The 17,178-nt window shown below is 44.0% G+C and overlaps 1 protein-coding gene and 1 long non-coding RNA gene across 7 annotated transcripts in view; one reads left to right on the top strand and one right to left on the bottom strand.

Annotated features, from left to right (window-relative positions):
* Positions 1-17,178, top strand: part of KANSL1 (KAT8 regulatory NSL complex subunit 1) — a 101,718-nt gene that overhangs the window by 25,843 nt on the left and 58,697 nt on the right. The window lies entirely within an intron of this gene.
* Positions 9,343-16,889, bottom strand: LOC142068040 (uncharacterized). Its single transcript, XR_012664199.1, has 3 exons — positions 16,661-16,889; positions 14,970-15,035; positions 9,343-12,738 (listed from the first exon to the last, which is right to left on the bottom strand). It is a non-coding gene; the product is annotated as an uncharacterized LOC142068040 (long non-coding RNA).

The following is a 17,178-nucleotide window of genomic DNA, read 5'->3' on the forward strand; positions in this document are numbered from 1 at the left end:
GTATCTTTCTTGCAGATGCCTTTAGTGCTCTTGCAGGGTTTTGGGTGGTTCTGTTTGGAGTCAGATCTTCTCTGCCTGCTTCTTGGGCTGCGGTGCTGTGCTGGGATGGAGTATGAAGGATAATGTGGAGGACTGGGAATGATTTGGTGTCTGGCACTACCAATAAACTATGCTTTGTCTCTATAGCCCTTACCCAGTGGGGCAGCGAGTAAGAACCAGCTCTAGTTCGGATTTTTTAGGACTTGCGGGTGACACTTTGGGTAGGGTTGCATAAATATTGACTTTTCATTGGGAAAAGCCTGTCACAGTGTCTGAAGCAGCAGAAAAAAAAAATGTTTGAAGTTTTTGAATGTGAGCTGGCACTAAAGACCATGAAGTTACCTGGTGTGGTAACTCGTCTGTTTTCCTACAATCGCATGTGAAATTGCAGTTAGCATTTCGGCAAGGGAAAGGGGCCCCATTTAGAGCTGATCTCTAATATTGAAGTCTAATATACGGGTATGGGGGATGGGGAAAAGACTTTTGTATTACATTACGCCAGCATCTGTAAGCAGCTACAGTTCAGAGCTGTGTTTTTATACTTGCTAATACTGACATGAGACAAAAAATGACTACATGGCTAAGATTAAAACTGGAGCGATGGCAAACGTGGACTTCCTTGAAGAGATTGTGCGGGTGTACTTCACAGATGTGCTTTTCTTCCTGAAAGATTTTGGCTTTCATTATGCAGTAACATGGGCTTTTTTTTTTCCGCCTCCTTTGTTCTTCCCTCCAGCAGATACGTTCTGGTTGCACTAGCTCGGCAGCAGCGCTGCGCTAGACTTCCAGCTGGGGGAAAATGTTTTCCTTGCTAAACTGGCACTACCCCAACAGATTTTTCCACGGCGCGTGTTTTGGGCACACCCTGAATATGGTGCGTTTTGCAAGTGTCTCATTTCAGAGGCTTGGAGAGCTGGGCGGCTTTGCTCGGCCATCCTCGGGTAAAACGCTTTAGGTAGACAGAACTTGAAAAAAATTGACTTAGGGTTTACTTGCTGGATTTCTGAATGAAAGGAAGGACTTAAAAATACAAATAGGTGAAGGCCTGTGTATTGAGTAGTAATGCAACTGGGAAGTGGAAAGAGAAACGGGAATTGCAGTTGAGTCTGTTGCAGTTGTCCTTCCTCTCTTTGGCGTCAGATGGGATCTGGGGATGGTTTGATTCTCCGGAGCTGTCTCTAACATCCTCTGGTTGTGGCTCTCTCCATTTGAGACTCGCTGATGTGCTGGTTATTGATATAACGGCATGGTTTGCTTAAGTAACATCCAGCTCTCCCCTCCCCGCCCTTCTCTGTGATAAGGTTACTTTCTGGAATGCCTGCTCCAGCTTTGACCTCAGCTCTGAACAAGCTATTTATGGGAAGGGTACCTGGCACAGGCACGCCGAGTTGAGGATTTGGTTAATGGTGCCTGGTGTTTCTGTGTAGAACATGCTTTTTCATTTAATTGCATCACATCAGCAATAAGAGGGATGATACTTTGAAAGAGGGTATTTAAAAGGGGACAAGGCAGAGACTCGTGCTATTGAGAGCTTAAATTCATGGGTTTTACTATGAAGATGGGATGTCTCAAAAATTTTGCTGCAAATTGGTCGTGTTGAAGGTTGCTCTCTTGTTCGCAGCTCCCCAAAACCAGCCTCCAGCTTTGTGCCAAAACACACTTGTTCCAGCAGTTGTCCGTGGCTGGTTGCTGTACCCAAGCAGGGAGGTCATCACAGTGATGTATTTAAAGCTCTTCTGTTAGTTGTAAGCCGTCAGGTTAGTGAAGGTGAACAACTTGGCAGATGGCTGTTTTCTCCCTGGTGCTCATGTACAACCATGATGTCTTAACTGCAAAATGAGATGTTCCCTGCGATAGTGGTGGCAGAGTTCGGCTGGCACGTCTCGTGATGCTTCTGCTTCTTTATTAAGAAGCAGATTAGTTTGTGCTGTCTTATGAATGAGCATAAGCATGCTCTTTTCAGAATTGTTTAGTTCTCAAAGATATTTAGCCCATTTCAAAGAGTTACAGCTCCCTTTATCCATTAAAAACATGCATACTTACTGTGTAAAATACGTATTTTGAGTCGTCTCTCTCAGGTAGTGGAAGAGTGAGGGAGAGTGGGAGAAAGGGGTAGTTTTTGACACAGATCTCTCTGCAGTTCCAGGTGTCTCCTTGCTGCACCGTACAGCACTGAGTTTGTCAGATAAGTTTTGAGTGTCGTTTCACTTCTTAAAACGTGCCTCCTGACGGGGTGAATTTGTGAAATATGACTTCATTTGGCTGCTTGCTTAATAAAATATTCAGTAACTTAAAGCAATGAGAGGAAAAAAAAAAAAAAAGAAAAAAACCCCAACCAACAAACAAAAAAAAACACAAAAAACCCCCAAACCTCCCAGAACAACCACCCCCCACTCTATTGGTGACTTTTTTTTATTAGGCTCAAAACATTTGATCATCAAATTACCAAAAGAGGGGAAATAAATAAGGAGGATCGGGGTAGGTGCTCCATATGCAGCAGAGCTTTAGGCTTTTGTATTGTGACATTTTAGCAGTTTCCATAGTAACACAACGATGTTTTAAGAAATGTTGCAGGGATTTTATTTGTATAAGTGAGGACTTTAAAATATTAATGGAAGGCAATGTGAATTGGAGGGAAGTCTAATTGTATGTTCTGTTGGGAGCAGAAATATTGATGCTTGGTAGAGGAAAGTGATTTGATGCATTGTCCAGAGTAGCTCTCTGTAGATTGAACTCGTCTTGGCCAGCAAATAGAAAATAAGAGAACTTCAGTCGTCTTGGGGAACGGTTGCCTCTGAAATACAGGTAAAGCTTTGGAAATGTTCTGCTGTCACTTGTTCTTCAATTCTAGGTAAAAATTATTATATCTTGGAAGTTCTTTTTGTCCCAGCCTGTGTGCAATTGGAGCTTGCTTCCTTCTTTCATGATACGTGATTAAATGTTCAGAGCCGTTACCCCGTTTGCATCCTTGGGGGTCTCCGTGAGCTTAGATGGGTTAAAAACTGGCTGTCTCCATTTAGAAGCCTTTGTAGCAGAGTGAAGCATACAGCTTTACAGGCAATCTGCATTTAGTGAATTCCCTGGCGGCTCCTGCTTAATGACCAATATTGAGCTTTCGCTGTTCCAGGGCTGGTGACGTTACATTGCGTTATCAGATCCAATCCAGTAAGCAGCAAAGGGGTTTTATGTAGGTGCTGTAAGCAGAAATCACACCAAAAAATACAATTTCCTGGCAGGAAAAGATTGAGAGGGATGTTTGTGTGCACGTATTTAAGCGGGTGTAAGTTTGAGTTGTGGGTCAGCAGCCATCCACCTAGCCCTGTATTTCAGCCCGGTTAGGTGAGCAGAGGCAGTGGAGGGCAGTAAAAGGCACTGTGGTTTAAATGACTTTGCAATTAAGTCACTTGCAGGAACCCGGCAAGAAATGCCTACTTTCTAGATTAGCTTAAACATCGGTGGATGAATGTCTCACTTCCGTGTATCTTATCTGTGGCTCTGTTATCAAGTTAGATATTTAATCTTTCTATTACTAAGTTAGGTATTAAGTCTTCTGAGCTTCTGGCCTTGCCCCGATAGCTTGTGACTGGGAAGCTGCCATGGTCCCTGCGAGGGTTAGTGCCCTCTGGATGCAGCTGGCTGCTGGCCAGAGGTTACAAACGGTTCCTTGCCGGGCTCTGCGTAGCCGCTTTCTGATTTTAATATGTCGTAACAGCAAAGCTTGGGCATAGTGACAGCCGGTTCTGCCCTGCCCTTGCTTCTGTCTGCATCAGAAGCTGGCTAGTAGTTCATGTTTCTTCTGCCCATTTAACTTTGGAGAGGATGCCTCCTTTTAATGCTGCGGCACACGGTCCTGGTTCGCTCCTGGGCCTCTGGATGTTGCAGACATTGCCGCTCCTTCTCCCCCGTGCACTCTGTGCTTGCAGAGCGATGAGCAACTTCGCTTGCAGGGGCTGTATCTGCCTGTGGAAGCTGGTTCTCACTGTGTTATGCCGAGTAAAGGTACATTGCATTGCAGGAAGAGATAATGAAATAGTAAATAAACTCAGTGCTTTGCGCCCTGGCCTTTTTCCTGACTTGTCTCTGCATTCTAGGTGGCAAAAGCACTGTGTGCTGCTGTCACCCACAGTGACTGGCCTTAGAAGTGCTTGGGAAGGAGGTTAATGTCTTCTGAGGTGGGTGCGGCAGCTGCTGGTGGCCTGTGCATGTCTTGTGTACTTTTCCTGCACCCTCTTAAGAAGGTATGGCGCAACAGCTCAGCCGCTGGGGCATGATGCTTGTTCACCTGCTGTCTCTCTGCCCACTGCCATTACTTTGGGTCCTGTCCTGCCCTGGGTGCTGTGGGTGTCAGCCCAGAGGAAAACAGAGCGCCCATGTGTGCCCGCATGTGGAGCGGGCAGGGGTCTGATCCGGAGGTGAGAGCTGAGTGAGGCACGGGCGGCTTTGAAGGTGCTTTGGTGCTCAGCTCTGCTCTGCACAGCTTTGGCAGCTTCTGACAAGATTTGACTCCTGCGGTCCCAATTCCTGATGTGCGTGCTTTGATGTGAGAGGTAATGGCTCTCCATGTTCCTAGTGGCTTTGTTTTTCCTCTGCTGGAGGCTCACATCCCGGTGGCCAAGGGGAGAATTTTTCTGTTTAGCAGCCATCGCTAGTCCTAGGCTGGGACAGTAGCATGAATAAAAGTTGCAGCAGCTAAATCTGCCTATTTTTGTGTGAATCGGAGCCCTTCTCCATGTGACTTCTGCTATTCCAGTGCTGGCTATTTCAAAAAAGTGAGACAATTAGCCTTCTGTGGGTCTGCATTTTGAATGCAGAACACTTGCAGGGCTCTTGCTCCATGTATGCAACATTTTGTGGTATTGGCTCTTTACTGTCTCAGACTAAAACAAGAAAATTATTCTCTCTGCTCCCTCTATGTTATAGGTAGCTCTCCTGCCGTTTGCTGGAATTTCTGGAAGTCAAAGGGAGGATAGTGTTTATATTGAGACAGCAGAAAATAATTTGAAGAAACAACCACATTAGGAAATCTTTCAAGCCTTTAACCACTTTTCCTATGTCAAGGCAGATTAAATTAATACAGATTAAAAATACTTGAAAATTAATCATAATATGCACACCTCAGTGTCACCTAATGATTTCTCCGAGGCTTGTTGTTCATATATTGGTCAAAGCCTTACTGTTTTAAAGAAAATAAATGTGAGTAGTAGCCAGCCACTTGAAGAAGATTCTTCAGTGTGATGATTCACATGGTGCCTAAAGACAGCTTTCCATATTCAGCCCTCGCTCACTCCCCCCTACCATCCCCTTCTCCCTGCCTCTGGAAATCGGCAAGAAGCCCAAAACAACTGAACTCTTAGTGATTTAAACCTATTTTTAAGAAGTGATACTTGTAGAAAAAATCTACCTGAAGGCTTTGATTGACATTGGCTTGTGTATTAGATCTTAAACTGGCTTATGAAGTATGTAACATTGCTGGGTGGGTTTTTTGTTTTTCAGCTGCTTTTTTTATGAACACGAGCCGTTCTTTGAATTCTTACTAACAAGCTGAAATTACATCTGTCTCCAGTTACAGCGGTTCTGTACTTGTTAACTCTTTTGTGTGAATCTTTGGCTTGTCAAATGTGCCCTAGTGCCCCTCCTCTCACTCCTGCATTAGCTTCCCTCTTGTACTGATGTCCAGGTCTTCTTAACGTAAGGAGTTCTAGTTATTTTTCAGCTAATTCTCCTGTGTGCTGGCTGTTGAGGTAGTATTTATTTTCAAAATAGTATCTTCTGTAGAGAGAAAGCTTTCATAACCCATCCTAGTTGTCATGGCACAGATCTGCCTTCCCCCCGCCCCCCCCACCCCCCACCCCTTGCTGCTTGTTACCAGGCGTGCTTTGGTTATGTTAAACTCATGAAACCAAATGCCTCTTCAGGCTGGGTACAGGTAAGCCCTAATCAGATTAGCCACTCTGCAAATTGACGTGCTTATTTCACCTGTGTTTTCTTGTGCTTGACCGAGTGAATTTGTGTGCTAGGACAAGGCACTCTTCTATGATAAATTAAAGGAAAAGTGGCTTAATTTAGACTTCTGGTGGCTTTATGAAGAACTAGTGAAAATTATCAACTGAGTTTACTTGAATTCTGTACGTGCATATGAATTTTTCCCCTGTGTGTTTATGAAGTTCTTTCCCTCTCCCCCATGGGCAGTAGTTGCATGTTTGACGTCTCCTCTGCTTTGTCATTCGGTAACTTCTGCAGCAGAGCTTCTTCTGGACCAAGCTTTGCCTGCCACTCGGGTCAGTGGCTGGGGTACACAGGAACTCTAGTTTTCTTGCACCCACTTTCCTCTTTGTTCCTTCCTTTTTCTGTCCTTCCCACAACTTAAAAAGATGGTATCTGAAAATGTCGTGATTCTCAGCAATGCAACTCTAGAGAGGATAAGATGCGCAGAAAACTTTGTGGGTTTTTTTTTTTTCTTCATTGTTGTCGTGTCTGTGAAGGCTTTGGTTATAAATTCCCAGAAGCTTTTAGTTGTGATACTTGGAGCAAGCCCTGACTGCAAGACGTCGGCATCGAGAAGGTAACCTCCGCAGTCTCTCGTAACGAAGTGGTCCCCACTAATGAGAGTCTCTTGCTGTAGCTGAGTGTTACTTGGTGAATCTGCCGTAGGAATCCTCTCTTTATTGTTTCGCTCTGATGTTGCGGCGTTCCTCAAAATCGCTTTCATCTAGTTCTTGTCTGCTTGTTAACAGCCATCTGCATCCAGAGCACTTGGCTACTTTAAATGTTTGCCTTATTTAATTGCAACTTCTCCCCCACCCCCCTTTGGAGCTTTCTAGTAGGAATTTTGTTGTTGTTGTCTGATGTAGGTGTTTGAAATTCCCAACTAGTCAAACATACATAAAGTAATCGTCCTCTTCTGGGTCTTGCTGTAGTATTACTAGAAAAATATTTGTTTTCGCTTAAATTTATTAGGCCTAGGAGAAAACTGTGTAATCTTCCTTCCAGTTTGAGAGACTGAAAGCAAAATTTCCAAGAATATGTATCTGGTAAAGTGTTTTTTCTTTTTTCTTTTTTTTTTTTTTTCTCTCTGGTCCTGTCGAGATTGACTGGAGTTTTAAAGTGAGTTGGATGCTCATTGCCCAGCAATCAGGGATTTTCTTCAGCTGAGAAGTACTGGGATGTGTGTGCAGCTGTCCTTGCTGTCCTTGAGAACCGCTGACCTGGTACAAACGAGAGTATTAATTGAAGTAATGGAGCTCTCCTGTGTTTCACTTCATTTCTGAGAGTAACTTGTCTGAAAGCATCTTGCTTTATTTCTTTAGCTGATGCTTGGTGACATAAAGGAGGTTCTGAGTATTTGTGATTATCTACTTAACTGTGGCTTATGCTGTTGTCTCCTACAATGCAGTGGAGCAAATAGGTAGCACCCCTCCTCCTCCTCTCTACCGCAAAGAACAGCAGCTGCCCGACTTCCTCGAGGATTAATCATCTCTATTGTACCCCTGATCAGTTTTTGACACACATTAGGGCAGAGAGCTGAACAGAAAATTGTCGTCTCTCGCTTCGCAGAAATGTCTTGGAGAATGTAAAAAAACCATGCAAAAATCTCGCTTAGATACACCCCTTTTTTTTTTTTAATCATTGTGATTGCCTGGTACCCTAGTGCTGGCTAGTATTGCTTTTAAAGTCCTGGCATTTATTGCAAGAGATTGTACGATAACTTCAGAGAGACATTTTCCCTTTGTACTGCGGTCTGTCTGTCATCTTTTTAGGTGAAAACATCCCATCCTCTCTAGTACTCGTTGTGAACTTCCTCGCCCTTTGAGCGAGATGACAGTACTGGAGTACAATGGCTGCATTATGGTTCTGGTTCTTACTGCAGCTCGTTCCAGCTATGCTAATTAAAAAAATTTGTCGTATCTCTTCCAAAGCTGGGAATTCTCTAGGTCTGGGGAAGTGAAAATGCCTAATAGTTTGGCTGTTCGGCCCGCTTGGCCCTTTGGACCCTTTGAGGCTATGTAGTAATCGACTTGCAGTGATGGCTCTTTGTTTCCGATACAATTACTTTTGTGTTGGCTTTTGTTGTGAAATGCTTGGCTTCAAAGTTTTTGAATGCATTTGAAAATGTACCATGTGTTTTACGCTTTCTTCTGACATGTGCAAATAACGTTGACATGAGTCAGAAGAGCGTTGTCCTAAAACGGCAAAGTCTCAGGTTCAGCCCAATATAATTTGCCACGATGGTGAACGATCACGTTCATGGCGTGACCCTGCGTCAGACCTTGGGTTGCTGACTCCGCCATCAGCCTGACAGCATCGTTTGCAGCAGATTTTAGAAATCTCAGTAGTTTGAGAGTCAGTCTGTATTCTGCTCTTTGCTTTGTGTGAACGTTTTTACATTTTATCAAGCATTAAGGTCTGGAAGATGACGTAGTACTACAAACTATTTTCATTTGCTGCCTTTGCTCATGGATTGCTTGACTGACAGTTGCCACAGTTCAATTTTTTTTCTTCTGGGCTCTTGTCCTGGCTTCCAGACATGTGAATGGGACATGCTTTTTTATTTACAAGCAAAAGCAAAGCAAAATTTAAAAATCCATTAGTATTCACTTCTATAGAAAATCATCACTTCTGAAAAGTAGTGACTGCAAGGTAAGTAATGCTCCGTTCATGTCCCCTCCCTCTCCCCCAAAAGAATAAGAAAACCCTCCTGAATTAAACACATCTTTGATTAAAATCTCCTGATGAGATCGATCTCACGATTCTTTGAGAAACTGAGGAGGGTTGGGGTAATGATGGAAGCTCTGCCTCTTGTATGAGGTGTTTCAATGCTGCCGATCAAAACATCTTCTAAAAATATCCCATCTTCTAGAAGGATCTATTCTTGCAAATCAGAGCCCAATATTAAATAACATACTGTTGATTGCAAAGGTTCCAAATTAAAGAAACAGACCAATATTCATCTCTCTCTTTCTCCCTTTCCAGCTCTTTATTAGGTTCCTGGATATCTGTTGCAGGCTTCACACAGGATGCAAATAAAATTAGTCTGAGCATGGGATCCTTCCAAAAATGTGGTACTTGAACTGCAGGGGAGTTTGCTTAGAAGGTAGAAACTGGCTGGCTTCTCTCTACAGAGACTTTTTTTTCCTGCCGCATGCCTGGTGTCTTGGCATGAAGTAAACATTATCTAGTCCTTCTGAAAAGTCCTGAAGAAGAGAGAGTGTTTTGGCTGAACCTGATTGAAAGGGCTGGGGAAAATCTATCCAAGAAAAATAAATTTCTGGTGGAGCAGCCAACAGCGTGTGTGACATGAACCGCTTTTGGAGGGATGGGGGTGGTACAAATACAACGGTTTGATTTGGCTCTGGGAAGTAAGGGTGAAATGGGAGGATACAATTAAGCTATAACCCTCTCTTTTAGCCTGGAATGATTCAGTTCTTGGTGTTTTCTCACCAGTTCTTGTTCCTGTGGTATCTCTTTCCACCTTGTACCCTGTATTTTCGAATCTTCTGTAGATCTTAGACGAGCACCTCCCTTTCCTCCCGCTCTGTAGGCCACAGAGCCGGATATCTGCCGAGCCTGGCGAATGGGGATCATCGCTCACATTGTGATACGGGCACCTGCCCATGAGGGAGTGCATCGCCCGAAGCTCCAGCTGGGAAACGAACCTCATAGAGCTGCTGGCATTGGACTCCCAAGGCTGTAAAAACTTGATGGGGTTATTAGTTTGCAGAGGCACAGTTCACAGGGCTTTGTTTAGGGAGGGAGAAGAGCTGGAAAACATGCCTGTGGTGACAAAGGGACATTTCCCCATGGCTGTTGCCTGTCCTCTCCCCAGGTAGTGTGGCACTGGGGTCATATCTTCCAGCTTGCCTGTGGTTGCCTCTTCTCCCCATCCAGCGCCTTGCTGCCTGTGTTGTGACTAGGGACTCCCCTGTTTGCATTAACAACAGGGAGGTGCAGCGTAGCCGTGGCAAACCTGCCACGTCTGCTTGATACAAACCCGCATTGTCCTTGACAAGGAAAAGAGCCTTCCAGTAATTCACCTTGCCAGCAAGAAAGAGGATTTTTTTTTAAGAGCAGCTGAGTTGTTTGAAATCAGTGCAATGTTAAGTGACACCAAAGGAGAATATACTTTTGTGGGTGGGAAATGCTGCTTAATTGCTCAGGATGGCAGTTTATTCCTTCAGTGTATGGAATTTCAGTCTGTGTGAAAACCAGAAATGTGGCTGTGAACTCATTATTTTGATCTCTTGCTCGCTGCCTTGACATAGTAGAAAGATCTTGCACTTGCAGAATGAAATGATACATCTTTCTGTATCTCAATGAGATTAAATTAAAACTGCATTCTGTGTAGCTTTTTTTACAAAGAATCAGAGCATCCTCCTCTCTTGCAGGATTGTGTTAATCATTAGCAACTTAAGTAGTGTGGCTGCATGAAGACGCGTAAACAGGCCAACAAAAAGCTGAGACGCTCTGAAGGATAAGTCAGGTAGCGGTGGGATCAGAAACAGGTGGCGGAAACCCTGAGTCACAGAAATAAAGGCGATTGCCAGTACGTTTACCAGACAGTAGCTGAATCAGACTGTTCTAAAGTAAAAATGGTCTTGTTTTCTCTTGCACGTGTTGACGTACAATCCTTTTTTAGCTGTTTGTGTTTTTTAAGCTATAGGGAATGGGGAATAACTTACATGGATTTATAGTGAGTTGTGAAAGCCCTGAAAGATGCTTAAGCATTTTGGAGAGTGTATGTGTAGCGTCCAAGAAACTTCTTTTAAAAGAAGTCTCTGCATTCACTTATATCCCAGCAGTTTGCTCTTGAGGTCCTTGCTCTGACCTCCTTAGTTATAGAGACACGAAGTTCATTGCCTGTGAGGAAGAAATCTGAAGTTTCTTTTTCAATGTAATCAGAATATAATTTTATTAAAGCAGGTTTTAGGAAGAGCAGGAAGTGAGGCATGCATTAATATGTAAAAGCAAGCGCGTTTTGAGAATCTGAATCTGAAGTCTCCATGTGCATGTCAAGTTGCTTGTAGTACAGCCGATTCACCAAAAAATGCGCCCTGCTTTCTTTCTTCAAATCCAAAACTGTGTCTTGCTCTTTCGTTAAATGTCAATAACTTCATTGCACAGAGGAGGGAGTTAGGCTGGACTGCAGCCGGTTCTTGTAGCTATTTTTGTTTGCTTAAAAAGAAAGTATTAAAACCGAGTAGGAAGATCTGCTCTTTGTGGTAGGTTTCACCCATGTTGGTCAGAGATTGTTTTAAATTTTGAAATGTGAGGTTTAACATCTCTCCTAAAACTTGTTGTAACTTCATGTGGGTGACTATGCAAAATACTTAAACATGGCTAAACTCTTGGTTTGTTTGGTAGCCTGCTGGAGGAGAGTTCAGTAGTCTTAGATGTTTTGGGTGTTTCATATTTGTAACTTCTAGTTTTCAGAAATGCATTCAGGTTTCTCGTAATAGTCTGATAAGTGCTGCCACCAGAACTAGCATGGTATAAAACACACCCCTGCTGCAGCTCGTTCTGCCTTGGCATCTCAGCCAAGCCACCTCTCATCTTGCCCTGAAGTTGAAGATAGACCCGTTAGCCCCTGGCCCCCAAGAAAAACAAAACCCAACCTCAAAACCAAGTTCACCCAAAACTTGCTTAGCCAGCGGAGCATCTCGTATTACATGAATTAGTTTTTCAGCAGCATTTTGCAAACAGGCCTGAAGATCGTTTGCCTTGGTCCGAGAGAGTCCCTGGAACTTGCAGTCCCTATGGAAAGCTGCTGACGGACTGGTATTTCGTGCTGTCCCCAAAACCCGTTAACCGTTGCATACGGTTTTTAACATCGATGTCTGTTAGAGTGAAGCAGCTCTGTGTTCACTGTATGTGGGGATAGGAGCTATTTGGCTGTTGGTCAAATTTGTGAAAAAGCTGAAGGTGGAATCAATTATGACCTTTTTTCATTCTCTTATTCTTGGACTTGTCCTTTCCATTCCTACAGCATTTGAGTATTGGACCTTGTAGCTCCAAATGTCAGTTTGTTGCCTTGCTTTTGGGGACAAGCCTCTGCAGCAGGTGATAGAGACTCGGTCTAGCTTCTGCACTGCTAGTATTTCATCTTTTATAACTCGCTATGGCAAAAGCATAGGCCTGTTATATGAGTAGCTTTTAAAGCTGGGACTTGTCAATAAGAAGAAAACAGCCTGTAAGCTTTGCTTAGTAAGCCTTCACATGGAATTAAGGGGTTGCAAATAAATATGTTCTTAATAAACTAAACTGAGTACAGTTACTAGTTTTTCTAGGACTTTGTTTATAAGATAAAATAGACTTCTTGCAGCTTTTTTTTTATAAGTTCTGGTTGTATATCGAAGGCTATAAATAATGAGTTCTTTGCTGCCTTATGAAGGTCAAAGTCTGGATCCCCATGTATCAGTCTGGACTGGTGACTCTGAGGAGGAAAGCTTTTCTCAAAATTAGTGCTGTTTTTTAGCTCCCGTGGGCCTTACCCTCCCCTCCCACCCCCTTTTTTTCCTCCAAACTAGAGACTATGAAGGTGTATGGTATTGCACTTTTAAATAGAAGAGGATATATTGCCTGTATGTGTCCTCTGTTTCAAGTTGCCATTGTAACAAGTGTGCCCATTGCCTGAGCTCTTCAAGGATGAGGCTTTTGCAGTCTGTTAGCAGGAACAGTTGGCATAGTTTACTTGCAGATATTTCTCTGTGAAGTAAAATAAGTATAGATAATTCTTGACTGAAGCCCAAGTGGGTTTTGCAGCATTTTATTTTTTTCCTTAGAGAAATAAGGGGAAAGCACTACTCTGGGAGGTAGACTTTATCTACAAAATGTGGCTAAACATCCTCTTGTAACTTCCCTGGTGAACAAGAAGCATCTGTGCTGTCTGTGTAACTATTTCCATGGAGTTGAGAAAGAGCAGGCAGCTCTTTGGATCAAACAGAAGCAAACATGGTGGCATCTGGATCCCTGATTGCAGTGTTGTCCTCTTCCCCTGACCGCATGAAACACTGCGGTTCATTGGGCCACTGTGCCCACCTCTGCCGTACTCAGTGTGAGCTTTTCAAGTCTTAACAGGTGTCTCCCTGAAAATATGTGCCAGTACTTTCTGTCTGCTGGTGAAGAACAGTATTGCTTTGTTGCTGTTTAGAGAGAGAAGGGAAGCTGGCCAAATTCAGCGCTGCTTCATGGCAGAACATATCTCACTGCTTTGAAGTTGTATACTTTTTAAAATAAGATCACCTGGACTGCTCTGAAATTCTTTATTGCAGTCACTGAAATATGTCCCAGTTAGTAACACGTTCTTCTGCTAAAATTTCTTCTGCTGAAATTCTGTCCATTTAAAAAATCCTTTTTCTGTTACTACTCTCACGTTTGGGAGAGAACTGGTTCTTTTGCAGCCTTTTGGGAATCATATAACAAACACAAATTCAGCTAGTCAGCCCTTGTCTTGGTCTCGGATGGCATCTCTGCCACATACCTGTGCTCTAACTTTGGACAGAAAGACACTTAAAGACTGGACATCTCTTTGATTCCTAGGAGACCAAAGCTAAGATCTTGATGCAGAGAAACGTTGCCTGTCAAAATCAGAGTTAATAAAACCACTGCATAGGTGGTATTTTCTGGAGGGCGTTCAGCTGAAGCTGACAATTTACCCATTCCTTTGCCTGGGAATCTCTGAATCTGGTGCAGCTGGTAGTTGAGAAAGGCTGAGGTGTTTCTGCACATGGGAGTTTGTGGGAGGAGGGTGTCAGTGGCAGTTGAGTGGTTTCATGAAGGTTTTTATTACAGGTCTTGGGCGACAGAATTCTTGGAAGATGTAACAAACAATCGTCTCGCTTTATAGCAGTTGAGTTTCCACGTGGGGGTTTGTGCATGTGATCCTCTGCCATCTCCTCCTTTCAAAAAGGAGCTTACGGTGGAGTTGGGAAGTATGTGGTGTGTTGGGTTGCTCGAGTCCAACAGCAATGAATGTAGTTTAACAAACCCCTCCTCGAGACCCAAACCTCCTAAGAATCCCCAGCACAGATTAAGCGTTCACTTGATGCTATGGCTCTCCTCTGCATTTGACTAGGGTCTGACTTTCCTCCTCCTGAAGGAGAAGGAACAGCACCTTGGGGAAGGGTATCGAAGGCTCGCAATGCTGAAGCTGAACACCCTTATGGTGTCACACCCCCCTATAGAAGAGTACATGGGGTTCCCTTTGCTTTCGCTCTCAGATTTGCACTCCCGCCATCCGCATTCCCAGGCTGTTTTGTTAGTGAAACAACGAAACAACTTTGGTACGTTTATGAGATTCTTGTCAGATTTTAGCTTGGTTTTGGAGTGTCCTTCCTCTGCAGTAGCGATAGCATTCTCATGTGCTGTGGAACAGCACAGCTGAATGTACCAAAAGACGCTTCTTTGAGCCTATGTTGGAAATAAAAGCCTTTGGAAGAGGGAGGGGGCTTAATATGCTGTTTGATCACATGTTGGCTTCCTTCCCGACCTCGGGGCTGGGACCCTTTGGAGCCCTATTGCATAAGAACAAGAGAGCAGGGAAGATTTAAACCAGCAGCGAGCCTGTCCCAGTGCTGCTCTGATCCTCTGGTGGTCGCGCTGCACGGCGAACTTCAAATAGCTGATGCTCGTTTCTGAGAATGTCATGAACTCCGTGGTTTGTGTTCTTTTAGGAAAACCTCTCAAGTGAGCCTTCAATCATGTGTATATGGCTAATTTAAAACACCCCTTAAACTTGTAGCGTAGCCTTTCTATGTGGAATAGCGTGCTCATGCATACAGCGTGAATTTGTCTTCTGCAGGAAGTTGGAAGCGCATGATTTGGGCGCTGCTATTGGGAAGATGTTTTCTTATGGCTGAGAGTGATTGTGATTATTCTTGAAATTGCTTTTATTGCCTGCTCGCATCTTGCCAAATATCCTAAAGCTATGTGCTCACCTTCTTTCCTCGGCGGTATTGGGAGCTGTGGGGTACAGCCAGTGCCCTGTTTCTGTTCCAGTTACTCTGAAAGAAAAGAAGAAAAGCTTTCATGGGTACTTTTTAATTTCCTTATTAGGCAGTTGAGAATCCATATGGGGGAGAGACTTCATGATATCCATGTTCTTACTGCCTGGGGAAGATCTTACTTCACAGCTCTTCCCCTCTTAAACACCAAAGAGTCTGTGGTGAAAGCTGTTTTTGTAGAGTTATGCTTAAATAGTATCGTGAGCACTTGGATGCTCAGACCATTAAGTCTGTCCTGTATAGTGAGGTGTATATGAAAATGTGTAAGAGCTGTTATGTTTGTCACTAGTACACACGCTTTTCTCCTTTTCAGGAAAATGAGTGTTAATATCTCGGTAACTCTCGCAGCTGTGGTTTATGGCCTCAGCAACTACTTACTTTTGTTGCGATTGCAAATACTTCAACATTTTCTTGTTCTCATTAGATTAAGGAACGCTCCTTCTGTCAGTAGTAAAGTCCTGAATCACGAGCTTCAGATTCAAACATGTGAAATGCTTGCGGTAAGATAAATTGGAATATAAGTTGCAGCCTGCCAGCTGCTCGGTAGTGGCTGTGCGTGTTCTTGCCCTGTTGCATGTTCCATGCAGGGATAAGGTCTTTATGTTGCTTTAGGGTGGGAGGGTGCAAGAGGCAGGTACTGTACATCACATAATGCAAGCCATGCTCTGCCTTGCTTCATCTATGCCGAGTCACTTGAGGGTGTGAGCTCCCCTGCTCCTCTGAGCAGGTGAGAGGCGCTGGCCTGAGCAGTGGAATTTCAGAGGTTGCAAGTTGGCATGAGGATGTGCGGATAACTGCTGTTTTCTAATGTTAAATATAATCCTTCTCTTGAACAGATTAATAAATAAAACCACTGGGCAATTGCACACAGCTGTCTGTTGTTCTCCTAGCACAGATAAATCCTAATGGTGGATTTCAGCCTCTGTTGTTCTGATAAAACTGCTCAGCTTCTGTTCGAGAGACGCTGCTGTTGTTCCAGTGCCTGCAGTGCACCCTTCGCACTGCTTACACGGTCCTGGCATGGGCTGAAGCCGCTCCGAGCTGCCTTGCTGGGCATTGTCTGGCAATTAGTTTGAGAACTGGGAGCATGTTAAAAAGGTTCTGTAACCAGCAAAATGCTTGTCACTTAAAATTGGCCTTCTGTTTTCTGTGTTGTGATAATTTAAGTTGAAACTTAAGGGACTTGTTATTTTAGATATGCTAGCTCTGCTGGACCTTATAATTATGTCTTTATCTCCCATACATATTAAAAATATCTGAGAAGACTGTAAGAAAAGTAAAGCATGGGAGGTAGTTGATTAATGTCCCTCCCTGTTGGAAAAGATAGTTCAAAATAAGGCAGACTCTCATTGATAGAGTTCAGTAAGGTTCCTCTTTACAGTCACATTTTCTATTCCGGATTTTCTTTCACCTAGTGTTTGGAATATGTTCCTGCATTTGCTAGTCTCGTTTAACGTGTCACTCCTTGTGTTTACGCTCTGACCGTTGTACCCTTAGACCAAGGTTAGTTCTGGATTTGATCATATCGTATGTTATTTGGAGAGCTGTAGGTGCCGGGTGTGTTGCAGGGTGTGTTAAGCTTGTCGGTCTGTCAGTCTGCTCCAGCCAGACCTGCCCACACTTACCTGGCGCGCCTGGTGCTCCTGGTGCTGCTGGCCCCGGCACAGCTGGTCAAACACTGCCCACCTGCAGTCCCAGCCTCTCTCCAAGGGCTGAGGCCTCCAGCCTCGGTGACATTTGGAGTCCAGCTCATCCCAGACTGCTGCCTCGCTTCTCCAGCTGGTCATCATTAGTCAGCAAACAGGTTTCTTTTTGTGCTCCCTTCTCTGCAGCAAGTTGGTCCGAGCTCTGCTGCTCGTGGCGGGAATTTTCCCAGTGAGGCTGTGGTTGCAGTTAAGACTCAGCTCTGCCCTGCTGCGTCTGATAAGGATGGAGCAAACGGAGAGGGGCCCTCTATGCTGGGACAAAGTGATTGTCATACCGCACCTTTTGTTAAAGAAATTCCTTTCCCACTTCATTTTAAAAGAAAAAGGGGGCTGGGGGGGGTGGGAGGGCAGAATTCCCCTCATATAGCAGCAAAGCTACTGATTCTTTTTTATTTTCTCCCTGAAACTTGCAGTCCCCTCCTACCCCCTTGCATTCC

This window comes from Phalacrocorax aristotelis, chromosome 23 (genome assembly GCF_949628215.1).
Source record: "Phalacrocorax aristotelis chromosome 23, bGulAri2.1, whole genome shotgun sequence".
NCBI lineage: Eukaryota > Metazoa > Chordata > Aves > Suliformes > Phalacrocoracidae > Phalacrocorax > Phalacrocorax aristotelis.